Genomic DNA, 20,671 nt, shown 5'->3' on the forward strand with positions numbered 1-20,671 from the left:
AGGTGTATAAAGCCTTGAATGGTTTAAACATGCTCAATGCTGATGGGATTCTTCCTCTAGCTCAGAAAAATCACCTGAGAGGGCATAAATTCAAATTGAGGAAAGACAGATGTAGGATAGATGGGCGGAAATTTGCCTTTAGCCAGTGGGTAGTTGGTTGGTGGAACAGACTTCCATTCAGTGTTGTGGAAGTTGATAGCCTACATAAATTTAAGGCTCAGCTGGACAGGTATTTCGAACGAACGGAGGGGTGAAGTGGGTTTTTTTTTTTTTTTTTTTTGGCTGATGCTGCATAAGCTTGCTTTCTTTCATCATATGCCTCCACTAATGCTAATGCTTATGCTTTGTCTAGGGCCCACAAATTTCTAAATTTTCCCCTGTACATGCAGTCTGACATCTTCACTCGTTCTCTCTCTCTCTCTCTCTCTCTCTCTATTCATTTTCCAGTCTCAACTCCCGAATCTTCTGACACAGCATTGATTAAAATGAAAGTTGTGCCCATCAATACTTACGGAAGCAAAAGCATTTTTGCTTTTGATTTCACAAAAGCAAAATCATCACTTCTTCTATACAAAATATTAATTTCTCTCTTCTTGTTTAGCAGCAATGCCGAACAGGAAGAGAGCAGGAGGAACTGCTCTACTATTAATATCTGGGCACCTAAACTAATAACGTTGCATTCATAATTGTATGCTGAAACCTTTAGCCTTTATGACATGACTGCATGAAACTCTCTTCGCCAGTTTTTTGTAAGTGTCCTTGATATTTTCTGCCATTTAGCTTTCAAAGCGGCTAGCAGTTAGGCTGCTTCTTAAGTAATCACTCCTCACACACACCTGCCAATTCCTACAAATCTTCTCTATACGATTGAAGATAGGGGGTTGGATTGATCAGTCTAACTTTTCAATGATCATATCCTCAAATCAGTTCGTCACAACGCGAGCAGTACATCTGAAGACCTAGGGAACTTCAGCGCTGTTGCTTATGGGGAATCCTATTATCATTTCGATTTGGAGTCCCGTTAACTTTGTGGATCGCGGCATCTTGCGTTCATGGTCTCAGTACTGTCTCCTCGAAGGTCTACGATCATATTTATAGTTGTGCCTAACAAATGGTGCTGGGATAAAACATGACTATGAAGGGAGCGGTGTCCAGAGATTACTGATAGGGCAAGATATGTTTTCTATAATAAGAAAACGATACATTTTGTGAGGGTCAGACCTTGGGATGCAGTGAATGCAATGCACCTGGGTTTGCAAAGTCCTCGTGAGTAGCAGAGTTGATAGACTCGGCTTCCTCCCCACAACCGGGTGGAAAAGACCCGAGTTCGAGTCCTATCGATGACACGAGGACTTGTTATGGGCCTTTTTGACAACGTGGTTAAGTTGGTCTCAGGAGAGAGTTGCATTGTTTTTTCTTTCGGAAACTCGGATTTTTTGTCCAGCAAACAGAAAATCGATCAAATAACACACGCAATTTACAGACAGTATATACAGAGTAATATGGGCTTAGTCGCTGATCCTAAAAAACATTACTAAAACTACAATTGGAATGCAAAGGGTTCCAAATCAACACAAAAGAGGGTTCCCCTCAGAAATTCGCGCCCAGGTCCCCTGAACTCTAGGACTGGTCCTGTGGTTAGAAGCAGTGGCGTATCCAGGTGTGATCGTAAGGGAGGGAGGGGGCCATGGCGACCAGATCCAGGAATCATTGTATATAAAGGGGCATGGCGACCAGGCTTTTGAGTTTTTTTTTAGAACGCCTCCTGCATTCTTTTTCTTTAATTTGAAATTTTTGGTTAAGGGAGCATATGTCCCCTGAATACGCCCCTGGTTAGAAGAAGTGTTCTGATATCCTAAAACTTTGTTATTTCTAAGCCAGAAAACGATTCTCCAGTTTACAAATTTACGGTATTGGTATTCATTCGAATTCGTAGATTGGTGGTTTCAACAAATTTCATCATGTAAATAATAATAATAATAAATAAAATATTATAAAATAAAGTTATTACTTCATAAAGATTCCCATAGCTTGTAGATATTATTGCAAAATTATTGTAAAATAATATCTACTGTAAAATAATGGATTTCGTTATTTACACAATGATAAGAATAAATGTAGCTAAGCGAGATTAAAAATAAAACAAAACAAAGAAAAAGTTTTTAATACTAATCCCTAAAATAATCTTGATATAAAATGAATCTCGTAAAGCAAATCGAATCTATATGACGTCATTACTCTAATGACACGAGTTTACAGTTGGTTATACGTAATATTTTTCAGTCTTTGGAGAGAATTTAATTATTAAATTATATTATTTCCACAGGCTCAAATTAAATCTTAAATTTACATGAAAAACACTGAAAAATAATTTAATCATTCGTTTAATTATAATGAATTATTTTCCAGAAACTTTCTTCAAGCTAACATGTGTCGCCATCTTTCGGACACAATTTAAACTGAACGGTTACTAATAAATTTAAAAAATAATAAACAAACTTGCTAATTAATTCAAATCAAACACTGGGTTAATGGGGGCACTCAGAAATTAGTTTTTTTTTTTTTTTTTTTTGGGAGGGGAACACTCGTACATTCTACACTGGTAGCTTTTATAAGCTTCAACACATCACAGAATTTCCTTGGGATGATGTAGCCACTTCAGTTCACCCACCCCCATATGAATGATGTAATAAACTATGACGCAGTAAGGTGTGAATTATGCGGTAGAGTGTAAGTTAAAAATATAATTAAAAGATGAAGAAAGCAGTTCCTGTACTTGCCATGACCAAGTAAATGTGGCAATCATGAAAAGAGTGCAAGAAACCAAAATTCGCAATATCATCGTATTAATATTCCTGTACCGAGCGAAAACCATTTTAGGGGTTTTGCAATTTTCAATTCTAAAGTTAAAACATGACTGTTTCATACAGAATATGGCTGTTTTCTATTTTCTTTTATTTGATATTTCATTTTTATATTTAACTAAACATATCGCGCTTAAACTTTTTTGTATAATAGATTTTAATTTTATATGCATTGAGATATTTGAAAATTCAATATTGGTAATTAAATATTGGATTATTTGAATGGACTTTATTACAATTTCATTATTGTAATTATGATCAAGGTTTATATAAATCAAAATTTCATTCTTGGATGTAATCCGTCGATAGCTCAGTTGGCAGAGCGGTGGACTGTAGTTGGAAAACAAACTGAAATCCATAGGTCGGTGGTTCAAATCCGCCTCGACGGATATTTTCTTTTTTATTTTTTCTCCCCCACTTTATACTCCACTAAATTATTTATTTCTCCACATTTATTTTTAAGACAATAAACCATAACAAAATTATTTAACACAACAAATGATTTTACTTTGATAAATTCATTTTATGGATCACAAGCTAAGAAAAGCATTTTTGAATTTCTGACTTCCTAATTTTTTTTTTATGTGAACCCCAAACACGAGAGGTGTTAGAACCTATAGTACTTAGTACCCTGCATGGGTTGGAGGTTGAGAAGACGAAAGAAGATATTTGTTGACATTACACTTGAACTTCTGTAGACTGTAATTTTCAGGAAATACGTATGAAGGAAGGTTGTTCCAGAAAATGGCAGTTGAAGGAATAAACAAGGAAGATGAAGAGTTGGTTCTGTGGGTTTAAATTTGACAGTAAATGGATGTTGGCTGGTGGCTGCACGTGTTCGAACTCTTTTGAAAGAGAGAGCGAGAATTATAGAAGCCAATTCAGAAGAACAGTGCCCATGGAAGTATCTGTAGAAGAGGCATGCAGCAGAAACAGTACGTCTATGAGACACTGAGTGGAGAGACTCTGTTAGAGATGAATCATTAATTAACCTAACTGCCCTCTTCTGAATTGAATCAAGAAGCCTCAGAGAGGTTTTGGGAGCACCACCCCAGATGTGAGAACAATATTCCATGGTAGGGCGGATTTGCAATTTATACAGAGTGAGCAGCTGTTTGCAAGAAAAGTAACGCCGAGAGCGAAAGAGAAAACCAAGTTTTTAGATGCAGAGGAAGCAATATTTGTAATGTGTTTGTGCCAAGAGAGAGTAGAAGTCAGGGTAATCCCCAAAACAGATATATCATTTTGCCTAGAAATCGGAGTGTCACCAAAGATAAGCATAGGAGCAGAAGAATCCTTTTTGCGAGATATAAGACAAGCCTGAGTTTTAGAAGGATTGAAATCAACTAAGTTGCCTTTGCCTCAATGGAGAATTACCTGGAGATAGGCATTTAAGGAATTGGTAGAAGATTTTCGAGAAGTTGAAGCTGATTGAGCAGGACAAGGTTTCTTAAACTGGAAAGTGGAATGCAATGTGCTATCATCGGCAAAACTATGGATAGGATTTCCAGTCAATGGAAGAAGGTCATTAATATACAAGAGGAAAAGAATGGGGGAAAGAACTGAACCTTGGGGGAAACTGACATTAGTGGAGGAGTTAAAAGACAGAGAGTCATCTACCATCACCCTCAGTGAGCAATCAGAGAGAAAACTGGATAACCAATTACAAAAACCAGTTGGCAAACCATAAGATGGAAGCTTGTTTAGAAGACCTTTATGCCAAACACGATCGAAAGCCTTTGAGATGTCACGAGCAACTGCTTGCGTTTCACCGAATTTTTCCATTGAATTAGTCCATAAATGGGTAACATAAGCCAGAACATCGCCAGTGGATCGACACTGACGGAATCCATACTGGCGATCGTTGATCAGACGGAAGGTTTCTACGTAGTTTAAGAGTTGTTGGTTAATTGATTTCTCCATTACTTTGGAAAGAGTAGAAGTAATTGCAATGGGACGATAATTGGATGGGAGGGATTTGTCACCCTTTTTAGGAATTGGCTGGATATGAGCAAATTTCCAAGCAGAAGGGAAAACACCTTTGGAATAAGAAAGTGAAAAAAGGCGGCAAAGAATAGGAGTAAGTTCAGGAGCACAGGTTTTGAGAACAAGTGGAGAAATACCATCGGGACCTGGAGCTTTCTTAGCATCAAGATTCGTCAAAATGCTTCTGACATCCTTTTGACGGAAGACCACAGGAGGCATTGAATGGAAGGTGTTGGGAATGGTGGGAGGTGTTTTACCAGGATCATTAATACAGGAGTTGGAGGAAAAATGGGATGCTAGCAGGTCAGCTTTATCCTTGGCTGAAGTGACAACAGAACCATCTGGTTTGGACAGGGGTGGGAGCAGAGATGGACAAAAGTTGCGGCCAATAGCTTTGGCAAGAGACCAGAATGCTCGGCTACCACTAGGGCAAGAAGCAAGTTTTCTACACTTAGCCTGTTCAAACTCTAGTTTGGACTGGTTAATAACTGCTTTACAATTGTTGCGAGCTTTGGTGTAGGCAGAAAATGAAACTGAAGAATTAGAAACGAGCCAATTACGATATGCAACATTCTTCTCTTGAACAGCCTTAGCACATTTATTGGAAAACCAAGGTTTAGATAAAGGACGAGATTTTAAAGTGGAGTGCGTGATAAAGGATTCCATTCCTGCAAGAATAATTTCACTAACACGATCTGAGCAAACGTTGACATCAGAAGTTTTGAAACAGTAATCTGACCAAGGAAATGAAGAAGAGAAATCTCGCAGGTCATCCCATTTTGCATTCTTGTAATGCCAAACAATACGAGGTTGGGAATAACCATGAGATAAAGGCTCAATTTGGAGAAGAGACAATCACCAAGTTGTGATCTGAGGTGCCTAAAGGACCTCTCACTTCGACCGTGTACTTAGAAGGGTTGTTTGTGAGACAAAGATCAAGCGTGTTGGCTGTACGGTTAGGATTGTCCGGTATTCTTGTAGGTAAATGAACAAGCTGTGCAAGGTCATTAGTAATTGCAAAAGCCTCAGCATCTCGACCAGCTGGGTCAGTGTGACTAGAAAACGGAAGCCAGCTGGAGTTGTGAACATTAAAATCACCAAGGAAAATTACCTCACTGTTAGGAAAGTTGGACTGGAGAAAGTCAAGTTGCAAAGAGAGGAAGTCATAGAGCTCCAAGTGATTAGTGGAGTTGGGAGACGGTAGAGACAACAGATGAATTTGACACAATGAGGTAGAGAGATTTTAAGCCAGAGAAGATCGAAAAGAGGAGATTCCAAATTACCAAGTCTCTCACAGGGAATATTGGAACGGACATATGCAGAAGTATCACCTTTGAGGTGAAAGGAATCATACAGCGAATAATTTGGGCAACTGAGATGAGCAGTAGCTGAATCAACGGATAACTGAGATTCTGTCAGAAAAAGTACATGTGGTTTGGCAGACTGCAAGTGGAAATGGACGTCGTTGAGATTAGAATTGAGACCACGTATATTTGTAAAATGAATTATTATTATTATTATTATTATTATTATTATTATTATTATTATTATTATTATTAACAGCTACAAAACAGCAAACAACGTGCCTGAGGGTGCAGCTACAAAGAATTATTACATAGCTTCAAAAAGCTTGGAGTATACATTTCCCAAAGTAAAGAAAAAAGTATATGTACAGATAAAATAAAACTAAATAAATAAAAGGACTCATCCGTCCTATTTAAGTGAACAGGCAGAGCACTGGTATTTCTTCACACACAATCAGAGTCTTAGAACTTAAAAGAAGAGTCTATTTTAAGTCAGGTACCGGATGAGGTTAGCAATTTCAGTTGCCTCTTGAAGTGTCCGGGGGTACCAAATATCTCAATATTTGCTTTGTTCATTGATCTTGCAGTCCTGTTGTAGAAGTTGTAGTATCCATAATTTGTTCTCGCATAGGATGGTTTCAGCAGTGGATGGTTTCTTAGCGCTCTTGTCGGAGCGTTGTTTGGGAGGTTTAGATCTTTTCGCAGATAAGTTTACTCTATTAGTTTGACAATTCATGGTGTATTCAATGGTAAGAAAAAGTGGGTGGGACATGCTGTATGAAGTAATGAAATTTTTGGATATGGCGTACATGTGGTAAGAATATACCCAGATCCTTGACATAACGTGGCCTCAACAATGCTCCCCGCATACACACTACTCGGACTCCCTCCAGTCACTATCTGGCAGAGTAGAGGTAGCAAGACTAGCTGATCCGGAAACCTCCTAGAGAGTTACCAATAGGTTCGGTCCGGTGTACTAACTAGTGGCCGACATGCGAACACCGTTTTAGAGCTGTACCCTCGAAATGTAAGGAATATTGGATCTCGCCACGACGTTCATCATAACCTCAAAAGTCATCAATCATACTACATGATAGAAGAGATGGGGAAGGGTTTTTAGTTAAGATATGGGGAAATTTAGCTAAGATAAGGAGGAATTGCCTCTATGATGTCCTGTAAAACACCCCATAAACAAAAGAAAAAAACAGACACAACCCCAAACTAAAATCCTACCACAAAAAAAAAATCTAAAAATATTACAATAATCTAAAAATTTATAAATCGTAACTACTAAACAAATCAAGAACAATAGATTCAGCAATACTAAATCCCACTTTTTTTTGGAAGGGCACTGTGTGTGTGTTGGGGGGGGGGTTATGTACAGTTTTTGTTTTTCACAAAAAGACAACCAATAAAAAAACATGTAAAGAACTCAGAAATGCAAAATATTGTTTTTTATAGCTTGCGATTCACAAAATTAATTGATCAAAGGAAAAGCATTTCTAGTGTTAAATAATTTTTGTTATTTAATTTTTTTTCCTTTTCTTTTTTTTTGCAGGCTATGCAATTATCGGGAAATTTTTATTCCCCAACACCGCTTATGTTTAGAATTATTGGGAAATTTTATTTTCCAACCACCTAAACACTAAAAAAGAAAAAAAAACAACAACCCCAAACTAAAATGCTACCACAAAAAAATCTAAAAACACTACAATAGTCTAAAAATACTAAATCCCAACTACTAAACAAATCAGGAACAATAGATTCAACAACGGAGAGCATCAGCACAGAAGTGTTCCATAGGACATCATAGAGGTAATTCTTCATTTTCTTAACTAATTGACATATACCGCACAACGTATTGAGCCATTGCAGCTCTGACATCCATTAAAATCTGAGTTCCTTACATGTTTTTTATTGGTTTTCTTTTTGTGAAAAACTAAAATTTCTGAGGCCAGATGAAATCGTCGACATGTGTCATCGAACACTCTGGGCTCCTTGGTGATGTATTTTCTATAGTTCCTGGTGTTGATTACCTGGTCATGGATAGCGAGCATGAATCCTTCAGTCTCGGGAAGAGCGTCCCGCGCGTGAGCCATGCATTGGAAGCAATTTTATCTATGTGATCTTGATGGAGATCATTGTAGTGTCTGCCTTGGAGTGTCTTCTCTGCCCATCTTTCTAGCTTCGTTTGTGCCAACTGGTTAGGGGGGACTCCTCCCTTGGGTTGAGTGGGGTATATCGCTTGTCTATCATCCTTATGGCCTGCTGGAGTGCTGCTGTGTGTTTCTGGAAGTAATCCTTCCAGAAACACACAGCAGCACTCCAGCAGGTTAACTATTGCTGTCTTCTGTTGCTCAATGAGGTCTATTAAGCCCCTTCCTCCTTCTTTCCGGGCAATTGTCAGTCTCTCCACGGCAGATTTCGGGTGGTGTTGGCGGCTCTTGATCATCATTGTCCTTGTCTTTCTCATGATATCCTCCAGCTCGGTGTTAATCCAATCTATGACCCCGAAGGAGTATGTTAGCACTGGAACTGCATAGGTGTTTATGGCTTTAACTGTGTTCCCTCCGTTCAGCTTTGATTTCAGCAGGCTTCTGAGTCTCTGATGGTATTTTTCGATCAGGCAGGCCTTAATTTCCTTGTGCTGTAACTGCAGAGCCTGCATCATCCACAAGTATTTGTAAGCCTCTCCCTCTGCCATGGCTTCGATCTCTTTACCAGTCTGCAGCTGGTAGTTTCGGTTGACTAATTTTCCCTGGTGCAATCCGTGGATCTTGAATTTATCTAGACCAAATTCCATCCTAATATCATTGCTGAATTCTTCGGTGATTTGGAGTTGTTGCTGGAGGTTCTTCTCGGTTCCCGCGTACAGCTTGATGTCATCCATGTACATCATCAGGTGGGTGGGTGCCTCTATATAAAGAATAAAATTATATATTGTATATATATATAATTTGTATTATGAAATGTAATTTTTTAAATTATATTATTACAGTGAAACTTCTCCTAACGGACACCTCTCGTTAACGGACATCTCTCTACAACGGACATTTTCAAATTCCCCAACTCACCTCCATTGGTTTTAACGTGTTTGCAGCTTCTGTTTAGCGGACATTCTCTGTAACGGACGCGGACAGGCATTCTGCACTGTTTCGTTTAGATTAGCATTTAATTTGATCTCCCCATAACGGACAGCGGGCGAGCTCAAGGCCCTTTTTCTCGGAACGTTTCTTCCACGTATTGCCTCAATCGTGTCTTTATTTTCTATTTCCGATTCTCTGAATTTTATCAAGGTTTACGTCGCGGTTCTAAACCCTTTTTCAAGAATTTTAAGGCACGTGTAAAACTTCTGATGAATTCGGTGAGTGCAGGGGGGGGGGGAATATGGTCGGCCTTTCGTCTTTTCAGTTTCAGTTTTTAGTTTTGTTCAGTGTCGTGTGAAGTGCACAATGTCTTCTCGTAAACATTTAACTTTAAAAGATAAAGTCGAACTCATTAATGCGTATGATCGGCAAAAAAATAGTGTTAGCAATCTCGCTGCAAAATTCAAAATCGGGAAGACGCAGGTAAGCGACATCCTAATGAAAAAAAATGAACTGCTCAAACAATTTTGGCAACACGGAAATGATCAGGTTCAAAAATCATTCCCGAAAACTGTTGGACTTCAAATTTGTCGCGCACGTGCTAAAAAAATTCCCATTAATGGGCCTATTATTAGGGAAAAAGCTTTGGAGGTTGCGAAATCTATGGGAGTAAATGAGTGCAAAGCTTCTTTGGGATGGCTAGACAAGTTGAAAACTCGGCATAAAATTTCTTGGAAAACCGTAAGTGGTGAAGGTGGATCTGTTGATACTGGGGTTGTAACAGAGTGGACCGTCAAATTGGAAGATTTATGTCGTGATTTTGAAGCTAAGGATATTTACAACTGTGACGAAACAGGGTTGTTTTTTAAAGCTCTTCCTGAAAAAACAATGAGTCTTAAAAACGAAAAGTGCCAGGGCGGAAAAATTTCTAAGGAACGCTTGACTGTACTATTGCGTACAAATATGCTGGGAGACTTTGAACAACCTCTTGTTATAGGAAACCCACAAAATCCTCGTTGTTTCAAGGGCATAAAGTTGAATCTTTTGGATGTTGACTGGAAGTCTAATAAAAAAGCGTGGATGACACGATATATCATGAGCGAATGGATAAGTCACTTTAACCAAAACATGATTCGTCAAAACAGAAAAATTATTCTTTTCATGGATAATGCTGCATCTCACCCGCACATTGAATTGTCCAACATTCAAATCATTTTTCTGCCACCAAACACATCTGCAGAGTGTCAGCCCTTGGATCAAGGGATAATAAAAAAAATTAAACTTCACTACAGAAAACGTGTTTTAAGACATCTCATTGCAAACGTGAACGATGTAACATGTGCGAGTGACCTTGCAAAGAAAATCAGCATCCTAGATGCGATTCAATGGATTTCCTCTTCAGTAAACGCAATAAGAAAACAAACTGTCGTGAACTGTTTTGCAAAGTCTGGCTTCTCAAACGCAAAAATTGAAGTTGTGAACAGCAATGTGGAGCACCAAGAAGAACAAGAACTTCAACATCTATTGATAATGTACGATACTTCAGCTACAAGTGACCCTGGCCAGAAAGATATAGACTCAAACCTCACTACAGAAGATGGTGCTCTAGATATCAACGACATTATCATCGATATTTTTCAAGCAGTTCCTCAAGAGGATGAAGAAATGGAAGGAGGTCATTCTGTCGAAGAACATATTAACGACGAACCACCGATGAAAATAGAAGAAGCGCTCATACAAATCAATCGTTTAAAAATGTTTTTTTGCCGCTGAAGAAGATACTGAAGGACTTTCGATGGTTTCTTCACTCCAATCAAATGTTGAAAACAAAATTATCAACCGGAAGAAGGTGCATAAGAAAATAAGTGATTACTGTATGCATTTTTCTTAAGATCAAGTCATAATATGCATAGCACAATTGTATGTATATTACAGTATTTACAAAAATATTGTGCAAAATCTGTATATATTTTAATTTAATTTTACATAAAACGTTTAACGATTTTTCTTTCTTTCTTTTTTTTTTTTTTTCTCTCCCTCAGACTTCTTGTTAGCGGACACTTCTCTCTAACGGACACATTTTCGTTCCCCATGGCTGTCCGTTAAAGGGAAGTTTCACTGTATATTAAATATCATATAACATATATATTTTTTAATATTATATATATATATACACATACAGAGAGAGAGAGAGAGAGAGAGAGAGAGAGAGAGAGAGAATCAGACATAACAGGCACAAAATTGAGTAGGGGTGACCTTATTAAAAAAGGTTGAAAACCACTGCACGGTTAATATATACTGTAATAGTATATTTAAAAATAAAATTAAGTTTTACGTTCATAGATGGCAGCATAGTGTCAGAATGCCGGAATAAAATTTTTTTATTAAAAAACCGGAAGTAAGTTAAATATTTAATCGGCTTCTTGTGTGCCTCTTAGTCATTTTTAAAAGCGTGTGTGTGTGGCATGAAAATGAGACAAAAACGTAGACAGTGATAGATTGCTGTCAGATAAAGAGCAAGAGCGCAAGTTTGAGGAAAATAAAAAATAGGGGGGGGGGGGAGAGACTAGGATATGCACAAAGCAAAAACTCGTCATTCCACTTGGCTACACAAGCACGCCTCTAATTATGATGACAACGTTTATTTCCTTGTTGTCTTTGAACCACTTATAAGCCACATGATTTAATTTACTATTATTATTACAAGTATTAAAATAAAGCATTCTTGAAACAGTGTATAAAAATGTATAATACAAATGTCACTGTTCATTGATTTCAAAAGAATATGCGTATATATATATATATATATATATATATATATATATATATATATATATATATATATATATATATATATATATATATATATATTATCATATTAATTAAGAATAATGCATTGAAAACTAATCACATAATTAATTTACTTTCTTAATTAAATAATCAATTTTCTTTTATTTAATTAATAAATATTGTGCTGTGTAAAATAAAGATGCAACAAGTCTTGTTCGTTAGTAATTTAATTTTATTTTATGTTTTCAGAATCATATTCTAATTATTTTGGATTTTTATTATTAAACAACTTACCATTTGCATATATACTGCCCTACCATTAATATCCGGAAACCTGCCTTTAGACTAAAAAAAAAAAAAAAGAAGCTTTTATTGTGTCATTTAATATTTTGCGCTGAAACCTTTTGCTTTTATTACAACCCTCAATCTTCGCTGCATGCTCTCAACCAGCTTTTTATAAATGTCAAGTGATATGTTCCTCCACTCGGCCTTTAATGCAACCACCAGTTCAACCTTGTTCTTTGGGCGATCTCGACGTGAACGTACTTGACGATCCAATACATCCCAAAGATGCTCGATAGGGTTCAGTTCAGCACTTTTGCCTGGCCAATCGAACTTTTCCACACCCATGTCCTCAAACCACTCTGTTACGACCCGAGCAGTATGGCCTGGTGCGTTGTCTTGCTGACACAGTGTGTGCCTTCCCCGAAGTATTGCCATAATGTTGGAAGTGCATAATTTTTCAGGTTGTCCTGGTATTGCACAGCATTAATGGTTTTGTTGATAACGACTAAAGTGTAAAAAGTGTAAAGTGTATTCGTGTCTAGCGGCACCAGGGGTTTCCCCCAACTCCGCGTTGCTTTCATTGTAGTTGTAACAGTTCACTGTAAAGGCCAGAGATTTAAAAGTGTATGGATTTTGTAAGTGTACTGTTGTGTATCGTTGTTCTTCTGGCCATTTAGCCGCTATACCCCTGCTGGGGCCCAACGTTGTCCACACTTAGCCTCGTGGAGGCAGACCAGGTACTCAGTAGTTGATATTTTACTCTGGCAGGCCTTGCCACCTAGTTTCCTGAGATTTCAGTGGCTAGGGCCTAAAAATAAAAAAAATAAATAAAAAAAATAATAAAATAAAGTAATCGCTGAAAAAGGTTTAAGCCGAAAGAGTTTTGCGTGAGCGGTGTGAATTTGGACATAACATTTTAATTTTTAACTTAATTTAATTTTTAACATTGTGTGGGACATGCGCTGGTGTATACACAGAGTAGGGGAGGGAGGCTAAAAACTGGGGGGAAAAGCCAGAAGTATGGGGACAATAGAGTAGGTGTCCCCAAACGCAGTGGGGCAGGCTCATGCCCCACCAGGAGTAGAGAAGTGGGGAGTGGCAGGGGAGGGAACAGGAAACCGTCTCCCCCTGCCTGGGGATTGGGAATTAAAGGTGAATAAAACCAGGGAGTCCTATTCAGATCGCCATATGGCGTACTGCAAGTAGTTCCTGCATTTATGTCCAGTCCGGGTTTTTTGTCACTTGGTTTGTTTGCATGTACTCATCTTCGTCGGGTAGTTCCAGTGGCTGTGTCTGACCAGGTTCCTTGTCACTTTGCTATTTTCTTGATCTTTGTAGGGTCCTGTTGGGTCCTTTGATCGGTTTGTGGCCTCACTTTGGTCGGGGTTGTCTTCTTCCATGCTCATTTTGATTTCCTCTTGCTCTTTGCAGTCTTGTGGGGTGGTCGATTTTCTTCGAGTATGTAATTTACTTTCATTCATTGTGGATGGCAAGTTCCGTTCTTCTTCGGTCGAAGAGTTCTCGTGCAAATTGGCTGAAAGCCACGTAGTCATCTTCTGTGTCCAAGAGATGGTGTTCTTTGTTTTTTGGTATGTACTGTATTTTAGTTATTAGCACGCTTCTGTGTTTCTCATAGCACTCACAGTCGTGCAGTATATGATGTCATGTTTCAGGCTCACCACAGGTGCAAGTTAGCTCCTCCGTTATACACAGCATGTTCAATTTTGCCTTGAATGGGCCATGGCCCGTTAGTAAGTACGTTGCATTTAACCCCGGGTTAAACCACGCGGGGCTTTTCGATACGTCTTGGCAACCAATGGTATGAATCTCTTCGTCACTTCGCCTTTGTTTGATGCTGCCCATCTGTCCTGCCACAGCTGTAGCAGGTGAGCCACGATTCTATCCTTTTCTGCTTTGCGGTTGTTGTTTGGTTCTAGGGTGAGTCCATAGATTGTAGTGGGTGTTCCCTTAGACAGGTGGTACATCAGCCCGCAGCAAGTCACCTCCAGGTCCAGTAGGAGGACTCCTGTCAAGACTTGGAGGGCATGCGTGCTCACTGTTCTGCATGCACGAGAGATGATGAGCATAATGCTACGCTGGATTGTGTCCAGGTGTCTTTTATTTACTACTGTTCCTGCTTTTTTGTACCATATCGGGGATCCGTAGGTAATGGCTGGGATGAAAATTGCTTTGTAGTACAGGGACAGGATTTTTCTGTTTAATCCCCAGTCCCTGAGTGAGACTCTTGCTATTAATGCTGCGTAATTCCTTAGTTTTTCTTTCAGGTGAATGATGTGAGGGGTGAAGGATAAATTACTGTCGATTGTAATCCCTAAGTATCGTATTTGTTTTGCAAGTTTGATGGTTGCTCCTGCTATCTTTATTTGCGGTGGTCTGTGAATGTCGAGCACTCCTTTCAGTAGAACAGAGTTCGTCTTCGTGGGTGAGATCTTCAACATGTGTAGCTTTGCCCAGTCCTGTAACACCTGTATTGCCTGGTTTGCATGAGTCTCCAGGCCCGATCTGAAGTCCGCCTCAACCATCAGGACCAAATCGTCAGCAAAGGACTGGCAGCTCACTTTGATAACGACTAATGGGCCCAAGCCAAACCATGACACTGCATCCACCAAACTTCATTGTTGGGAGGATACAAGGAGGAACTGTTCTCCTGGCATTCGCCACACCCAGGAACGGCCATCAGACTGGTAGAGTGCAAACTTCCACTCGGCTGTCCATAGGACTGTTTTCTACTGCTCTACAGTCCAGGATTCGCGCTCCTTACACTATGTTAATTGGTGTCTGGCATTTGTTGAGGTGATCAGTTCTGTTGAACTGTTTAGATAATTCTGTTGAACGTGTCATCTTGCATGCCCACTTTTGCAATTGTCTGTTCGAAGCCCAGTGTGCATATTTATAGCTGGTTCTGTGTTCGCATGCATAGGACCTGTTTCCCCATCCATGGAGAGGTATGCGGATTTTAATGGTAGGGCAGTTACAGAAAAAATTGCGGCTGATATCGTGTTGCGTAATGCATGATGAATAGCGATTTATAAAAAAAACGGGGCGGGGGAATGTTTAATACCGATATGTCACCATAATGTGCCTACATTAATATATCGACACGGCAATAATTGAGGTCCTGAAAAGGGATGAATCTGAATGCTGTTGTTGTTATTGGATTTTTAGGAGCATCGGCAACTAAGGCGATGTTGCTTCGTATATATTGTCCATAAATTGCTTGTTCTGAGCTCTGAGGACGAAAAAATCGAGTTTCAAGGAGAAAAATCCATGCTACCCTCGCCTGAGGCCGACTAACTCATCCACGTTGTGAAAAAGACCCACAAAAATTCCTCCCATCATCGACGGGATTCGAACTCAGGTCTTTTCCTCCCGGTGTGAGGGGGTAGGACGGCAATCCTACCAACTACCCACGAGGGCAATCTGGACGTTTTTTGGCCGATAAATACGAGATTCGAACCCGGCCCTTTTATTGTGTCACATAGAAAAAGCATTATAAAAGTCACAAATCATCTGATGAATGAGGATGGACCCTCGTATGTAGTACATTTGGTAGAATCGTCGTCCTCCCGGCTACACCGGATGGAAAGACCTGAGTTCGAGTCCCGTCGATGATGTGAGGACTTTTTATGGGTTGTCTTCACAACGTGGCTGAGTTAATCGGTCTCAGGAGAGCGTAGCATGGTTTTGCTCTAGGAAACTCGTGTTTCTGTTTGCTGGACGAAAAGTCCAGCAAACAGAAAATCGACCAAAGAGCACACACAATTTACTGGCTTCGTACGTGGAGCAATACGACCTTAGTCGTTGATGAAATAATTTGGCAATTATTTAAGTTATGAGGGAAGCTCTAAATGAAGATGTTGTAGAGGCTGTCTACATGTTTATTTTCAATAATGATCTTCTGGACAGCCGATATCTGGTCCTTTATTATGTGAAAAAGCGATATTTTTTTAAATACAAAATTAAATGGAGACCCGAACTTTGAAACAAGTTCTGAGTTGGCCTGGAAAGTTTAAGGCGTGATGTGGTATTAAAGAACTTTAAATTTATGGAGAAAAGCTTTCTGCCAACTTCAGCAAACGTTTGTATAGAAATATTGAAGTTGTTTATAGAGAAAACGATGATAAGACCGATTTAAAGTGGAAAGCGCTCCACAGCAGATCATTAGCCTCACGCTGTGAGAGTATTGCACCAGGGTACAAAACAAGCAAAGAACGTGTAACCATAATGGTTTGTGCCAATTCAACTAGAAGACACCGATTGCCGTTGTTTCTAATCGGGAAGTCGGTCGAAAATTCCTGATGCTACAAAAATTTAAGAAGTCTCCCAGTTAGTAAAAAAAAACATGGATGAATAGTGAAATTTTCACACAATGCAATAGAAAAACGCTTATTCTGAAAGTGAGAGAATATCAAAAATCAATTGGTAAAGTATGGTAAGAAGGAAAAATATTATTATTAGTCGATAATGCACCTTATCGACTCAATCCAAATGAACACCTGTGGGATGCTTTGGAACGGGGAGTGAGGCGTATGGACACGCAATCGTCATCTATTACAACACTTTAGAAAGCCTTGTAGGCATCATGGCTGCAGATTCCTATGGACGTCTTCAGACATCTAGTGGAGTCTATGCCAGGCGAACGGTGGCCCAACACGGTATTAGGTAGGTGGTCATAATTCGGTGATCATTCGGTGCATCCCTTCAAAATGATATCCAAGTCTACCTACTATGAAGTAAATTAGAGTGAGACAAACTAAGTTCAGAAGTTGAGTATTCTGATCAAGTGTATCGCATATCTGAAAACTACGTGATCTAACTTTTATCTTAAGCATCTCACTGAATTATCTATCAGCAGTGTAGAAAATTAAACAACTTTATCTGCTAAAAGAACCGAACTTCCTAGAAGCTTCTTAATTCATTCCACAAATATCCGTTGTCTCGGTTCTGATATCAGTGAAGTCCATTTTTGTCCATACCCTGAACGCAACTTACTTTTTCTTTGGAAATCTGAATTAGTGGTTTCCTTGATAATCACGCATTTCGGTTATTCTACTCATATGCTTTCCCTTTGCTTCTTATGAAAGGGTCAGGAAAACAAAACAAAGCAAAAAAAAAAAAAAATAAATAATAATAATAATAACAGATAGAATAAGAAAGACAGAAAGAAATACAGGAAGGAGAGAGAGAGAGAGAGAGAAAGAGAGAGAGAGAGAGAGAGGTTATGTATAAGATAACAGCATCATCTTTCATGTAAGGTAATATTTTTTTACCAAAAAGTAATGCAAGCCAAATTGGCACGCACCCAAGGAGAAGATTGAAAGAACAATAGGAACATGGATGCAGTGATATTAGACCATGCAGATATTACCGCAGCATCAAGATAAATGGGGGAAAAAGTGTCCGTAATCCTGGCATAATATTAAATTAAGAAATCGCATTCGAGAAGAAAGAAAGGATTATTCAAATTTTGGACTACATTTGTTGAACAACGTCATTTGTTTGACCTACTTTTCGAGATGTGAAATTATTATATTTGGAATGTAATAGTATTTATTGTATCGCAATTTTTCATCCATATGCATTTTATGATTTGCATATGTCAATAAATAAATTTATCTGTGCCATCCAATTAAATTTGAAGTATTAAAACGTCAGGTCCTTTCTCACTTAAAATATTTAAAAATCTTAGTTAATGCAGACTTCTTAGTGTTTCACATGCAATTTTATATGAGTATCATATTTTATATATTCAGAGTCCCATGAAGGTATTTTACCGATCATTCTACATTCTCCTGAAAATTTTATAATTTTTCAGGAGAATGAAAAAATTTTCAGTAGAATGAATGTGAAAAATTATTAATTTTTCAGGGGAATGCAGAATGAAATTAGAAAACCTTTTTATGATTTATTTATGATGATTTAAATAATTATTTATTTTAAAAATATTCATTAAAATATTTATAAATTAGAAAAAATATAAATATATAGAAATATTTAAAAATAATGCAGACTGAAACTAGAAAAAATAATCATTAATTAAATTAATGATTTAATTAATTAATTATTTGTAATGATTTAATTAATTTATCTATTTATAATGATTTAATTAATTTATCTATTTATAATGATTTAATTAATTAATTTATTTATGATGATTTAATTAATTAATTTATAATGCTTTAATTAATTAATTTATTTATAATGCTTTAATTAATTACTTAATTTAAAAATTATATTTTATAATGATTTAAATGATTTATTTTAAAAAATGATATAATGATTTAAATAATTTTTATAATGATTTAAATGATTTTAAAAAAAAATTATATGTTTATAATATTTAAATAATTTATTTATAATCATTTATTTATGATTTATTTAAAAATGATTTATTTATAATGATTTAAATTATTTATTTGTTTAAAAATTTTTCATTAAAATATTTAGAAATTGTATAAATATTTATAAATTAGGAATAAAAATATACATATATATAAATATTTAAAAATAATGCAGAATGAAATTAGAAAAAAATATTTATGATTTATTTCTCTAAAAATGATTTATTTATAATGATTTAGCTATTTATTTATTTAAACAATGATATGTTTATAACGATTTAAATTATTAATTTATTTAAAAATATTTATTAAATATTTAGAAATTATAAAAATATTAATATATTAGAAAAATAAATATTAATAAATTAGAAAAAAAATTATAAATTAGACAAAAATAATATAAAAATATTTTAAAATAATGCAGAATGAAATTTAAAAAAAATATTTATGATTTATTTGTTTAAAAATGATTTCGTATTAGTATTAGCAATGGCCATATGGTGCAAGGAAGTGTATGGCTTATGCTGCACCAGTCAAAAAAATAATAATAAAAATAAAATAAATAAATAAATAAAATAAAATAAATAATAATAAGAAGAAGAAATTTTTTAAAAATAATAATTAAAAAGAGAAAAGGAAATAGACAACCTATGCGTTTTCCTCCTCCTGTAGGTAATTTTTATTTTAGTTTTATTTTAGCCACTCGCTGACTAAAATAAAACTTCCTGCAATCCAGTCTGAACATCTCCCCCCGTAACTTGAAATTACTGCCCCTAGTTCTCTTGGAAAGTAGGAACCTCTAAGGTTCCTACTTTTCAAGCTCTGCAAGTCACATATTCGAAGTTTTTCCTCATATGGGCACCCTTTTGCCGATCTCACCAGGCGAGTTACCCGTCTTTGGAGCCTTTCAAGAAGCTCGATGTCTTTCTTTAGGTGATGTTTCTTAAATGATTTATTTATTTAAAAAATATTTCTTTAAATATTTAGAAATGATAAAAAATATTCAAAAATTAGAAAAATAATGCAGAATAAATTAGAAAAAATATTTATAATTAATATATAGATTTTTAAATCGAATGTTGTTAATATAAAAAGAAAAATAATCACATAAATAGCTATGAATCAAGACAGAAAAAATGTCCTTAAAAACTGCGTTTGGCTCATCATTTTTCTACATTTGGTTCATTTTGGGGATCTCGAAAAAGGATGTAAGGGTTACTAAGGCACAGTATTTTGATGCCGGTTCTTTGATACACCATGACTGCTACAGGCAAGCAAACGGAACGTCACCGTTGCAAGACTAACGCTAAATATAGCAGTTGAAGGTAAACAAATGGAAAGACAAGCGCGTGTACTCTTGCATACCACCAATTGGTGGCAGCACTGGGCTTTAAATCGCGAATAACGGCTCTGGGTGGCAAACACCGACCGACACACATCACTGTACTAATTTGAATTAATTAAAATAAGGAAATTTAAACGAGCCGCATTCCAATCGGTACTGAAAATTAAACTTGATATTTAATTACTAGAAACGTAATATTTTCTTCATTTTAATACAATATAATTAAGAATACGGTAAAAACCTTCTCAATTCACCCATCCGGTCACTCCAAATGTTTGTCTAGTTCAGCCTTAAATTTATTTAAACTATCAACTTCCATAACAGATGGAAGTTTGTTCCAGCAATCAACTACCCGCCGGCTGCCTCCAGATGCTGCAACTTACAGAATTTAAGCCTCTCCTGGTAAGAGAACCCCTTTGTTCTCTCACCAGTCTTGTTGCCCTTTTCTGTACTCGTTCTAGCAACACTACACCCTTCCTAAAATGAGGCCTCCAGACCTGTACGCAGTACTCAAGCTGTGGCCTGACCATTGCCTTGTCTCTGCTAGCAAAATTCCTATATATCATTGACAAAACTCCATGACCTGCTTTGGTAGCCTGTCTGCACTGCTCAGAGAACTTCAAAAAATAACTCCAGGTCTTTTTCATTC

The 20,671-nt window shown here is 37.0% G+C and overlaps 1 non-coding gene across 1 annotated transcript; it reads left to right on the forward strand.

Moving 5' to 3' along the window:
• The first annotated feature begins 3,163 nt into the window (after window positions 1-3,163).
• On the forward strand, window positions 3,164-3,253 carry TRNAY-GUA (transfer RNA tyrosine (anticodon GUA)). Its single transcript is given in 2 exon segments — window positions 3,164-3,200; window positions 3,218-3,253. It is a non-coding gene; the product is annotated as a tRNA-Tyr (tRNA).
• The last annotated feature ends 17,418 nt before the right edge of the window (window positions 3,254-20,671 follow it).

The sequence above is a fragment of the Mastigoproctus giganteus genome, chromosome 13 (assembly GCF_048544385.1).
Source record: "Mastigoproctus giganteus isolate SK-2022 chromosome 13, ASM4854438v1, whole genome shotgun sequence".
Classification (NCBI taxonomy): Eukaryota; Metazoa; Arthropoda; class Arachnida; order Uropygi; family Thelyphonidae; genus Mastigoproctus; species Mastigoproctus giganteus.